Here is a 13,199-nt window from a genome sequence, read left to right on the forward strand (position 1 = left end):
GAGAAATTCATCATAGAGGAAACACAGAGACCAATCTGCCCCTTTACCACACACAACCACACTCTGCTGGACCGGTGCAGCGGCCTCTCTGGACACAACAAAGTTTTGGCTACACGCGTGCACGCACACACACGCGCGCGCGCGCACACACAGACAGACACAGACACACAGACACACACACACACACACACACACACACACACACACACACTGTTATCCTCCATAACATCTCCATGGTTGGATGTGTGGCTCTCCAGCCAGCTGGCACACAGACACAAGTTACTGAGCAACATCCACAGAGCAGGACTTTAGAGCTAAGATGGCTGCCACGTAATACTACAAAGGCCAAAATGTGGGCGCTTACACTGGTTGGCACGGTGAGAACCAGCCTGCATTCTGGCACCAGACCGCACTGTTTGTAATTAGAGGATTTTGGCCCAGACTGGCCGCTCTGGACTGAGCACTAAAGAGCAACAAAGCATTTGAACGCTGCCAAAGTCCAAAGCAACATTTTCTGCTTCTACACCAGGATGGAAATGACTCTTCTTCATGTCTGCAGCTTTTCTCTCAACTCGCCAACAAGTGGATCAAACTATTCTTCACATCTCCATATCTGTCCAAACTGTCCATAAAGGCTCCATTACTCCTGCACTAGCTTCTCTTTCTGATTGGTAAGCTGTGGCCTGTAATTACTCCCCAACAGACGCAGCAGGGAACAGACCAGTCCTGCACCTGTTGTACAGACAGCAAACACATGAACTCAAGGTGTAAGAGGCCGAGGTTCTCTGTAGGATTTGGAAAATATTCAAGTGAATTTGTCGTGACCAAAAGAATGAGATCGCAGCTGGTGGCTGAAATGAGTTTCCTTCACAGTGATCTGGGCTCAGCCTCAGAGACGGGGCGCGGAGCTCCGACATCCAGAGGGAGCCTGGAGTGGAGTCGCTGCTCCGTCACGTCAAAAGGAGCCAGTTGAGGTGGTTTGGGCATCTGATTAGGACGCCTCCTGGGCGCCTTCCTTGGGAGGTTTGTTGGCCACGTTCAACTTGGAGGAGACCCTGGGGTAGACCCAGAACTCTCTGGAGGGATTACATATCCCATCTGGCCTGGGAGCTGGAAGACGTTACTGGAGAGAGGGAGGTCTGGACCCTGCTGCCACTGCGACCCGACCCGACCCCGGATGAGCCAAAGAAAATGGATGGATGGAATTTGGAAAAAAGTAAAACAAGCATTTTCTATAATTTGTATGTCTCTGTGTCCTGTGAAGAGCCGTGTTTGTAGTCTATAAACCTCCTTGTTCCTCAGGGAGAGAAATGCTGCTGAGCCATGGATCTGACCACACAGACGAGACTTGACAAAATAAGGAAAAAAGATTCTGCTGCTGAACTTCTACTTCTGCATCACTGCACCGCAGGGCGGGAAAATACAGCCACAGTTCACCATCATCCCTGAACAAGACTAGTGACACTTGTCTCAACTTGTCCATGTTGTCTTCTTTATGGACAGACTGTAGCATGCAGCAGTTGTTTAGAGCTGAAATAGATAGTTTGGGTTATTTGACACAAGCGCACTAACGCCGCAGATCAGCTGTTTGAACGGTTTGTGGAAGAGAAAGCAAATATTATAAAAGTGAAGTTTGTCTCTTTCTGATTCACTCAGCTGATCTGTGGCTGCGGCGTAATACAGTTTGCGGCATAGGTGTGCTTGTGCGTAGGGATACGGTGGATCAGCAGTTGAGAAAATGTAGTGCCAAAGGAAAGTGTTGTTTTGATGAGAAGATAAAGTGTTGAAAATATTTTAAATGAAGCTACATGTCAATGGATATCGGATCGTTTCAATGGGCAACAGAAACAACGAGCTGAAAGACGCCGTATTCTCTGTGGGTCCATCACTAAGAGCGATCATGTGATCCATTGGTAATAAAATAAATATTCATTGCAGCTGCTGTTTACTACAGACTGGATATTTGCTTGGCGTCACAGTGCGTAGAAATGAGTCCTAACATGACCGAGACAGACGAGCGACAGTGAACTCAGCATGTGAGAGGAAGTGGGTCTCTTGAACTGACTGAACGTCTGTGCCAGCTGGCAGCTTCACAGATGCAGAACTGACCTGTGGAACCTCAATCAGGGTTCCCTTGTGTGACCTTTCGGGTGCTTAAAACAAAATAGAAGACCATTGTATTGTTCACAGATAAGTGGTTTCTGTCTGACAACAGAGATGGGCACCGTGGCCAAAACTGCAAATAGCAGCAGAGGAAGGGAACCTGGCCAAACAGACACTTTGGAGCTGAGCGCTGCTCAGGCCTCATGCTACTCACTGAGAGTGAAGAATGATTGTTTCACTGAGAAAACAGTTTGTGATAAATATTAAAAATAACATGACATGGTGCTACTAAAATATCTTTAAACTTATTTTTGTGTGTTATTGTAGATTAGACAGACTCAGTTAAACGATCCCTGGTCTCCCTCTTTAATTTGTCTTCCTCTGAGCGTACATCAACATCAACAAGGGAAAGTGCTGCTAGCAAACAGCATCTGTCAGACACTTGTGTTGTGGCTGGTTTCAGTCTGCTGCTGCTCAGTCTCCCCATCAAACACACAGATGGAGCTTCGTTCATCTTCAGGTGCTTGTTTCTTAAAAGCCGAGCTGCCTCTAAAAACTCTCACGGATCAGCTGCTGTCGAATCCAGTGTTTCTCTCCGCAGCTCATCTCTTCTTCTCTCGCTCTCAAACAGCTTCTTCTGTGTTTGCTGTGAGTAAATTTGACAGAGTACGTTTCACATCATCTCAGATCTGTGGTGTAACGACAGGAAAGGTCACAGAGCAGCCAATTAACAATTTCAAAATTATCCAAGTGGATTCTTCTTCTCATTTAACGCTTTACTGGTCTCAACTGCTCAACACCACGCAAGTGTTTGTCTTCTTTGGTCACAGTTCACTTTACTGCATTTGTATTTAGTTTGTTTAGGCTCAGTTACACAATTACTGGCAATCCAGAGGTGTATTCAACGTGAAAATGTTATTCCAGTCGAGTGTTTTCTCCCAGTTGTTCACAACGTTTAGAGACGGCCTGTTTGCTCCCATTCGTCAGGAGTGAAAAACCAATACATCCATCGGAGCAGTGATGTATGGAAACACCACAGTGTTCCCAACAGCAGCTTCTGCATGAAGCACATTTTACAGCATCAGGGAAAATATCTGAAATCTTACTGATGCTGCACATTTATCTGCAGGTAAATCAACACTGCCTGTAAACAAATAAATACACAAACAAATAACAAAACAGAAGAGCACATGAAGAGCTTAGACACCGACATTTTACTTTGATGGTATTGGATATAAACTGATGAACATGTGCTAAGCTGTTTTATCTTGGTCCATTCATCCCCCCTTGGTCGTGTGCAGCCAGCGAGGTGTTTATTTACTTTTCTATGTGTCCTTCTGTATGTTTATATTTACGCTTCTGTAGTTTGTTGTGATATGAATATGTTGATTTTGGACAATGTAATGTGTCTCATTAGTCTGATGGTGGTTACAAGTGCAGAAGACGAATAAATCCCCCACTAACAGTGAAGCGTGGTGTGGTTTATTTCCTGTAGGGACTGACTGTCCCTTTGTTGGCATGCTAACTTTAGTATTTAGCTCAATCCACCACTGAACATCCTCACAGAGCTGCTAGCATGGCTGCACACTCCTAGTGTTGTTAATGACACCAGGCTACATAATCATAGTGCCACCCAGCTGTAGTCTTCAAGTTCATAGTGGAAACATGTCAGACAATCCTGTTATCCCTGACGTCGAAGCTAAAGTGAAGCTAAAGTGCGACAGTGTCGTTTTCTGACTCTTTCAAATAAACTAAACCAAAACTAAATTCCTCCAGTTCAAGCTGCTCGGTGCTCGTCTGATTTCATTCATTAAACTGATGTAAACAGTGTAAAGTACAAAATGAACCACTTCACATTCACTCCGAACATGTTCGGCCTATTCACTGTTAATCCTTCTGCATTTTTCCTGCGCGTCTCTCTCTGTCACTTTCTCAATTTAATTCTCAGCTTGAATCTCTTCACTGGCTCGACTGTTAACTAGACAAAACACTGCCAAAGTGGTTTATGAAATGTTAAATTTCTGCCAGTCTTTCTTTCTCTCCGTGTCTCGGTGTTTCTCCTCTCCCTCCTGTTTACCCCCTGCCATCTCTCTCCCCCTCCTCCCCCCTCACCCCCTGCCGTCCCGTCTTGAAGACAGCGTTGCGTTGCGGCTCCGTGCTCCTAAAGAGTTGAAACTGTCGGCCGGGGAAGCGGTGAAATGGAAAAATTTAATCGCATTAAGAGAAAAACCTTCTCTTTTCATTTGTAAATTCCTGGGACACGCTTTTTTTCCCACCCTCTTTTTTCCCCCTTTTACACCTCTCTCTCTCTCTCTCTCTCTCTCTCTCTCTCTCTCTCTCTCTCTCTCTCTCTCTCTGTGTCCTCGCCCCGACACGGCTGCTGAGCTCAGAAAACATCCGCCCAGGCCTCAATACACACGCATGCACACACTCACACGCACGCACGTGTGCGCGTGCACACACATACACACAAACACAAACACACAAACACACACACACACACACACACACACACACACACACAAACACACACACACACACACACACACACACACACACACACACACACACAGTACATGTACAAACACACACACTCAAACAAAAGTCCTCACTTTACTTCAGCTGCGGATTTGACAAACCAGGATGGAGGTCTACTGGACACGGACACACACGGACACACACACACACACACACACACACACACACACACACACACACACATTGTAATTCCTTTCCTTTTTCCCCTTAAACGACACAGAGATCAAAGACTGTTTCACTGACTCCTCCTCTTCCCTCCCTCCATCTTGCTTTCCCTCCTCCAAATCGACCACTGTACCTTAACGGTTTTTCCTCCCTCTGTTCTCCCTCCTCTTTTCTCCTTCCTCCCTCTTTCTCTAAACCCTACATCTCTCCTTCTTCCACCTCGTCTGTTCCCTCATTTTCTTTCTTCTCTTACAGAATTATGTCCAACAGAAAATTAAACTGTTCAGGGATTAAGAGTTGAAGGTATTTGACTAACTAGGCTGCAATCACTCAGGTTTTTCTTCTTCAAATTATGATTTGCAGCTTCTACGCATGTTAAATTAAAAGGATTGTATTTGAAAACACTGGGTTTTAGCAGCGGCACAGTTAAAAACAGAATATATCAGAATATAAGTGTTTCACTGTGAAATAAAACATGTTGCTGTTTCACTGTTGTTGTACAGTTGTGATTTCTTTTGTAAATTAGTTTGAGATAACAACGCACAAGCTGTGGTTTCCCTCCCTCCCTCCGCTTTCTGTCTTTTCTCCCTTTTTTTTGTACGTCAGCTCTAAACTGTGCGGCTGGTGTCCCCGCTGAACTCGATCATATCTATTGTGTGTAAAAAAGACCAGTTAGCTTCACATTCCTGCTGGATACTGTCACTAAAAAGCACAATAGAGCTGCTTTCACACTGCAAATCTTTTAGTTCAGAGCCGCAACGTCAGCCAAACTGTAATACCACTCTCTCTCTCTCTCTCTGGTGTGTGTGTGTGTGTGTGTGTGTGTGTGTGTGTGTGTGTGTGTGTGTGTGTGTGTGTGTGTGTGTGTGTGCGCTCTTTCATTTGCTCTCTCTGCCCCTGTCTCTCTCTCCAGCCATCAGAGGGAGCTCTCTCTCTGCCACCAGACCTCTCCAAATCCACCTAAACGTTATTTATACCACCATCAACTCGATGGTGACAGGAATCACCAGTACACAAGACGCCATGTTTGTCATTACTGTCAGTTCTGCATAAAGGCTGTGTGTACTGTATGTCATGTATATTTCGACATTGATGCTCAAGTTTGAGCTGAGTCTCTTTTCAGTCCTGGAATCTGAAGCTTTTCAAACATGGATCTCTGTGTGAGAAATGTTCTGTAATCCTATACCCAGATGTAATATATGTACATATATTGAATGTCCATATATGAAAATACAGCATATATAATAAAAACACATGAAAAAATTACATATGAAACCAACCATAAATATGTATGTTATGAATGCATGTTTATATTGTGAATATGTTACATAAATATATACAGTCATCCCAAAACCTGTCTGTATATATTGATATTGTAACCAGTGGGTCTGAGACCACTTTCCTGGAATGGGAATGTAGGCATGTTTAAATTAATAAGAAAAATGCATATAAGCATATAGAATTTTTATATACCTGTTGTTTTAATAAACCTGCTTATGTAAATTAACAATATATTGTTGACAAATACAGTTGCAACATGTTATACCATATAAAAATTAATCATATAGATATTTTTAATATATGTACATATACAAATTTACTCTGGGTATTTAATCTATATATTATAAACTTATATTTTCATATATCCAGAGGATGTATACATGTGATAATAATATATCCCCTGATAGGTAACATATACAACAACATCACTCTTGATCTAGGGACATATACAGTCTGTCATATATTACATTTCTGTATGGGATGGTTCTATTTCAACATGGCAGGACCCTGATGGTCGGAGTTGCAATGGCGACGTCTATCTTTACTTATAGTCTATGATTGCAACACATTTCTGTAAAGAGGTGCGTGTCTAGAAAAGGCTAAAGACTGAAATCTACACATGTAAAGTGAAAGTGAACAGTCACCCAGTGCAGAGGTAAAGGCTTCTTTCGTCAAAGTTTATCAATCTATCTTCAGGACCTCTGCAGCTCAGTGCACAGCATCTTTGTTAATGCAGATGAATTTTGAGAGATATCGTCTCGTCTGTTGTTCTGGAGAGAACACTTCAATATTCATCTATAAAACGACCAGTCTGTGTCACATTCTACAAACTGTAGGTAGAAAAGTGTTGAAATGGCATCCAATAATGGCCAAACGCAGGACTGAGGTCTAACAGCTGGATTCGAGTCCTGCAATCAGTTCCCATAATCACTGCACCTGAAGAGCCTGAAAATCACTGAACACACTCAGACTGTGGTGGCACTGAGAAACTCCCCAGAATGAAAGTGAGTAACTGTGATGAATGAGTGTTTCACACTGAGTGAAAATCACCATCAAATCATTAACGATTACAACATATTACACAAAGTTTGGAGGATGCCCCCAGACACCGACGGTGATCGAATCTTCGTATACTGTTCTACTATACAGATACTGCACGATTATCCAAACATCTACTCATGTTTTGTGAGGTCATGGTGACCTTGACCTTTGACCTTTAGCCACCAAAATCTAATCAGTTCATCCTTGAGTCCAAATGAATGTTTGTGCCAAATCTGAAGACGTTTCATCAAGGCGTTACTGAGATATCGTGTCCACGAGAATGGGACAGACAACCTGAAAACAACATGGCTGCTGCTCTGACTGTCGCCGGCAAAACTATTATTATAACATTGGTATGTGTGGTTAATGATGTCACAAAGACAAAGACAGGTCATAATCAATAATTATGTTTTCAGCACGGAGGCTGTTCACTGTGAAAGTAAACAACACGACATCAAACCAGTTTGTCGTCACTCCCGTCCACTCAATCGACATCTCTGTGACACTTAACCCAGCACATCTGCATGTCACATGGCTTTCCTCCTCATGACATCAGTGCTGCATCAATGACATGCAGGGGGGGGGGGTCTCAGCCTGATGCCACATGTCAGGCTCCTGGTGAGCAGAGTCGGAGCAGCGGACACGTTACTGTTAAACAGTAATAACTGGAATTAAAAATCTGTCTGATCCCAAACGCTGATATGTCATCATTCAGAAACGTGTGAATTGATTTCACATTTTTTTGTACAAAAACCTTTTACAAACCTTCCTCCATGCCTCCTAGCTCCTTATCTGCCTCCTAGCTCCTTATCTGCCTCCTTCCTGCCTCTTTATCTGCTTCCTGTCGCCTTATCTGCTCTCTGTGTGTCCTACCTCTATCCGAAAACGCCAGCCAGTGATCAACAACACCACCACCACCATCATCATCATCATCATCATCATCATCCCCTTGCTGATCTGTTTCCAGGGAAACATCGCCTCAGAGCAAAGCGGATGACCTGAAGGTATTGAATACATATAATCTGACCGGTGTACTGGTGTGTGTGTGTCTATGACGGTACATGTGTGTTTAACCTGAAGGTATTGCTGGCGACCTCTGTATAATCCGTGTGCTCCGTCTGCTCCACATGGAGAGGGCAGAGGACCTCTTCACGCCAACATCACACTGATACACACACACAACCGGACCAAACACGCAAGAAACACTGGTGCAAAAGTAACACACGCAGTGTAGACAAAGACCTACAAACACACACACGTGTTTATGCACATGCAACACATTAGGGATGTAACGGTTCCTATATCTGTGCCGTGCGGTGCAGTATGGGTACGACACATCAGCGAATAAAGTCTTACAGCTACAGTGAGCACTTACCATGAAGACTTAGTCCTAACCGCAGCGACGCATCCATAATTGTCTAGATGTTGCACTTTAACAGATCTTTATTTTATTATTATATCATGTATTTATTTACTTGATAACTTTCTGAAGCACTTGTTAGCAGATATGTTTTGTTTGTTTTTCTTTTTTAAATGTTTATTCTTGTGTTCAAGAAGTTCAAGTCATCCATTTTTAAATTATGGCCAGTTTGTCACAGAGTTACAAGTTTACAAGTTTACAATTACAACCTTATGTTCTTAATAAATTTAAAGAAATCTAATGGTTTTCATGTCATTTTTATTTCACTGTGTTGAAAACATACTGAACCATGAATTCAAAACTGAGGTTTGTACTGAGTTGTGTTACTGTGAAAACGTAGCGGGTTGTATATAAAAAAGAACATTTCCACTTGATTATATGACCTATAGAAACTGGATATAACTGCAAGTAAACCAGCAGCAATGCAGCAAAACACACAGCTGCATGAAAAGAGACAAAGCATATGCAACAACTGGAGAAGAGGAAAACACACAGATACAACACAAATGCTAACATAATGACACGCAGTATCCATGTGTAGTCTGCCACTTAGCATGGGGCGGATGCTTTTATCCTGAACCCCCTGTGGTGTGACGCATGTATTTTTAGAGCATGAGGCCTCAGTGGGAATAAAACAAGAGGCTGGAAAATGTGAGCTCCACAAGCATTAGCTCCTGTGAGGAATCCAGTGAACTCCACAAACACAGATATAAGGTTTCAACAGTGGAGACACACAGCGACTGTACAGACGATGCTTACATGTTAATGTAAGACTGCATATACAATATTTAGTATTGTTAAGTGTAAAATAAATCATGTAAAGTGTAATAAATCCCTGCCACATTGGTGTTGATAAGTTATTGTTTGAACCCACAACAAATGGGTTGTTGGGTGTGTTACTGAGAGGACTGACAGCATTTATACAGCATTTTGATTTGTGTAAACTACATTATAATAAATATTCTACAGTGCGGGGGCTTGTACACAACTCTGTGTGGGTTTCATCCACAGCAACTTCAAAAATATGGACCAGACTGAAACATACCTTTTCATGACCATAGCAGCAGCAGAAAGTCTCTCTTTAACTCGGTCCTGTTCTGTCTCATGATGTTGTGCTGAATATGGCTGTCCTCCATCTTCTGCTCTGTCTAGACATCTTCACCCTCTCCTTCCTGTACAAAGAAGTTTTAGGATTATTCTTCTGAACTGACAATAAACATTAAATGAGCAGTATGGAGGAAAAATATCTAAAAATCACTTCTGTGGTAATCTTCAACATATGGACCAGTAGCTGTGTTTTTCAGCCTCAGTGTTGTTAACCTTTCTTGGCTCAGAGTCTGGACTGTAGTTGAAGCACAGGGGAGATGCAGGAACGTCGGTCTTGAGTATAAGCTATAGTTGTAGCACAATCATGCTAAAGTTCACATATATCAAACTATATGTTCACAGCTACACTGCTAACTAACTAGCTAACTCTGCTCCGGTCGCTAGCATCTCTCTCTCTCTCTCTCTCTCTCTCTCTACGCACACAACCTACGTACTGATCTATTCCTGAAAGCAGCTGCTCTACACCTGTAACAATATCCTGTCTCTAACTTACAGCAGATCTCAGAGACACAGAGAGGATAAATCAGCGTCATTAGCTCGTTTACTTGCTGCTGCCTCTTAACACTTAATGCAGAAGTTTAGTTTCCACACACGTCTGCACATGCGTATGATGCTGCAATATCATAACTGATCTCAGAACAGTAGAAGCTGAGTCAAGGCCAGCTTGACAAGCTCACTTTGACTATAGTTAATAACCAGTCAAAGATCCCACGATTATCTTCAATGCGCATGTGCAACCTCCAAAACAGGCTTCTGTCCTCTCCGTTTGACAAGCTCCAGCGTTTATCAACGGACACCCACAAAAATGACAGAAATGATAGCTACAACAGCTGGAGAGACAATACCCTGCTGCCGCCACAAGAGGGCGGGAAATCACATAATGAATGAAACAGGCGTCACATTATGAGACAGAAGCTGTTCTGAGATCAGATGTAAGGAGAGAGATCGCTTCACTTCAGTATCGTTCTCACTGATATTGATTTTTTAGCTTTAACTGGTCAAACACTGCTTGTCAACTTTATTTCATTTTCACATTAGTTCACATGCCTTGACTGCAGATTAAGAGCTGCTGTGTGTTGTTGTAAACATCTGGACACAGATGTGTGTTTGACATAAGCTGATGCAGTAGATATTACGCTCAGAATAATGGCTGTTAACTTAATATACATAAAAAGCAACATAGAGGAACAAAGAGAAACAGAAAGTGTGACATTTACTTGAGCTAAAACCTAAAGAAAAGAGCAGCAGCGAGAACAGGGAGAGAAAAAAGGGGATTTATAGAAAAAGCATGAGAGCACAGGTGTGATTCTTTGACCAGGTTATTAGCTATTGTGTGCAGTGACAGCTCTAATGGAAAAAAATATGATGGATAACTTAGAAGAGACAGGTGGAATGTGAAAGGTAAGGAGTTTAAATAAAGAACTGGGATGGAATTGTATGAGGACAAATGAAAAAAGACAAAAACAAATATAGCTGCTAGCTGCAATTATCGGGGGCAAAGCCGCTCGCAAGCATACCATGAATTGCTATTGAATTTTTACTGAAGCAGGACCTGACCTTGGTATCCCCAGAGAAGGTGGCTTTCTGATTGAACCACTGGGTAACCATGTGCTGCACCTGCCTTCACACAAGTTGAGGCGATGACATCATGTGCAAAACTGGGGTGTTGTTGTCAGTTTCACTTTAAAACACTTCAAATGGTCAAAATGTTGGTGTGAAAGTTCTGTAAAGAAAAATCACACATCATTCTGCTGGTTTCAGGAGAATCATCAGATATTTTGGAGACTTTGAAACTAACACGGAGCAAAAAAAAAAAAAATGTTGTACATGGAAAAAGAATTATAGCAAGATTATGAATATCACTGAGGACTGATGGTTGGTCTGATCCAAACACCGTGTGAAACACTTGATTTCTACCATATACAGAATGTCTGCTTCAGTTATGGTGGCATTTGAATGAAGACTTGTGGAGATATAGATGTTAATTGATTTTACATATTTAAAAAAATATAGCTTGGACTTCTGAACTGACCGTAGGTTACAGCTGAAGCAAACTTTCATCATCATTCAGTGGATGTGGTGAACAAATCTCAGCTCTGTAGAACGTACAGGTGAATTATTATGTTTTTAGAAGTTTGAAAGGTGGAGTAATTGGAAAGTTATATTTCTTGTAATTAGTCACACCCACTTTAATCAATCATGACCAAATTTTACTCATAGAATGAGAAATGACCGTGGATCACATGAACTGAATTTTGTATGAATCCATGCAGCCGGATCTGAGATAACTGAGATGACTAACTTTTCGTCTTTGCAGCTCCCCCTATAGGCAGAACACTCCAGGACTCTATAACAATGCTAGGAGCTAAGGTCCGCAGTCCTACACCGACTTTGGTTACAATAGCATTAGCCAAGTTTTATTCATGAACGTTTGTGCAAAATTGATCTTAACGACACAGGTTTAAACGTTTATCATTTCAAAACGGATTAATAAGATGAAATTGTTTCAATAATTTTTCAGCAGCATAGTCTGTAGATGATTTAGACCAAATATTGTGAGAATAGGATGAACGGCCTCGGACTACTTCGTTTTGGGTTCACGTTCGATTTTTTTTTCTTCTTCGAATATGGCTGGAAATTGAGGTCGGAGGAGCTTTAAGTGGAACACCTTGAGTAGAAGCTTGAGCTTTGGTCCGAGAGGTCAGACCTTTGACCTTTGACCAAACAAGGGAGGACATGGAAAGAACGAAGAGGCAACATAAAAAGGTTTGTGTTCTTTTTTACATTTGGCTGTCATTTTTACAAAATTATAAAAGAGGAACAGATAACGTAGCAAGCGTTAGCTTATATACAGTCTATGGGATTTCCACTTAGAGCTCCCCCTAGAGGCCTGGAGCTCTGACATCTGCAGCGTTTTTTCTGTTGCATTCGTTTTGGAGGTTTGTGTGTTTTCGTTGGTGCATCGTTTCTGTATTTGCAGCGTGTTTGTTGTTCATGTTTTTGTTTTGACTTCCTGCAGCATGTTTCCAGTCTTGTATTTGTTTTGTATTTTTATATGTGTGTTTGAATCTCTCTGTTCTGGGTCATTGCAGCTTGTTTTTGCTCTTGTTGGCCACCATACAAAACTGTCAAATAACCCGATTAATCCTTTAAAATGTGATAGAGAAGTAAAAAAATGGAAGAATGAGATGAAAGAAAAGAATAAAAGGGGAACAGGAAACTAGGAAGGGAAAAGACACCAGTGACTCAACAACAATGAGAGAAGGGAGCAGGAGAAGGAGGGAGCTGTGGTTTATTGCTGTGTCACACCAGCCCAGACGATGCTGGTGTTTTCTGTGGTGGCTGAATCCTTGAGAGAAAGGTCACCATAAAACAACAGAGTCAAGTGTGGAAGAAAAGAGATTAGGGAGAGAGGGATTTGGGAGGGAGGAAAAGAGCTGGGGGGCGCAAAGAGAAGGAGGAGGGAAGTTAAAAAATTGAAAATTTACAGATGGTTGAAAAAGATCTGAGACGAGTGAAGGGAGGAAGGTGACTGAGAGGCAGA

General features: G+C 42.1%; 1 long non-coding RNA gene across 1 annotated transcript in view; it reads right to left on the reverse strand.

The window, feature by feature from the left end:
- Positions 1-13,199, reverse strand: part of LOC130174701 (uncharacterized) — a 44,873-nt gene that overhangs the window by 24,116 nt on the left and 7,558 nt on the right. The window contains exon 2 of the long non-coding RNA XR_008828619.1: positions 9,594-9,720. This is a non-coding gene — a long non-coding RNA (uncharacterized LOC130174701). The remainder of the gene's footprint in view (positions 1-9,593; positions 9,721-13,199) is intronic.

Source organism: Seriola aureovittata, chromosome 9 (genome assembly GCF_021018895.1).
Source record: "Seriola aureovittata isolate HTS-2021-v1 ecotype China chromosome 9, ASM2101889v1, whole genome shotgun sequence".
NCBI lineage: Eukaryota > Metazoa > Chordata > Actinopteri > Carangiformes > Carangidae > Seriola > Seriola aureovittata.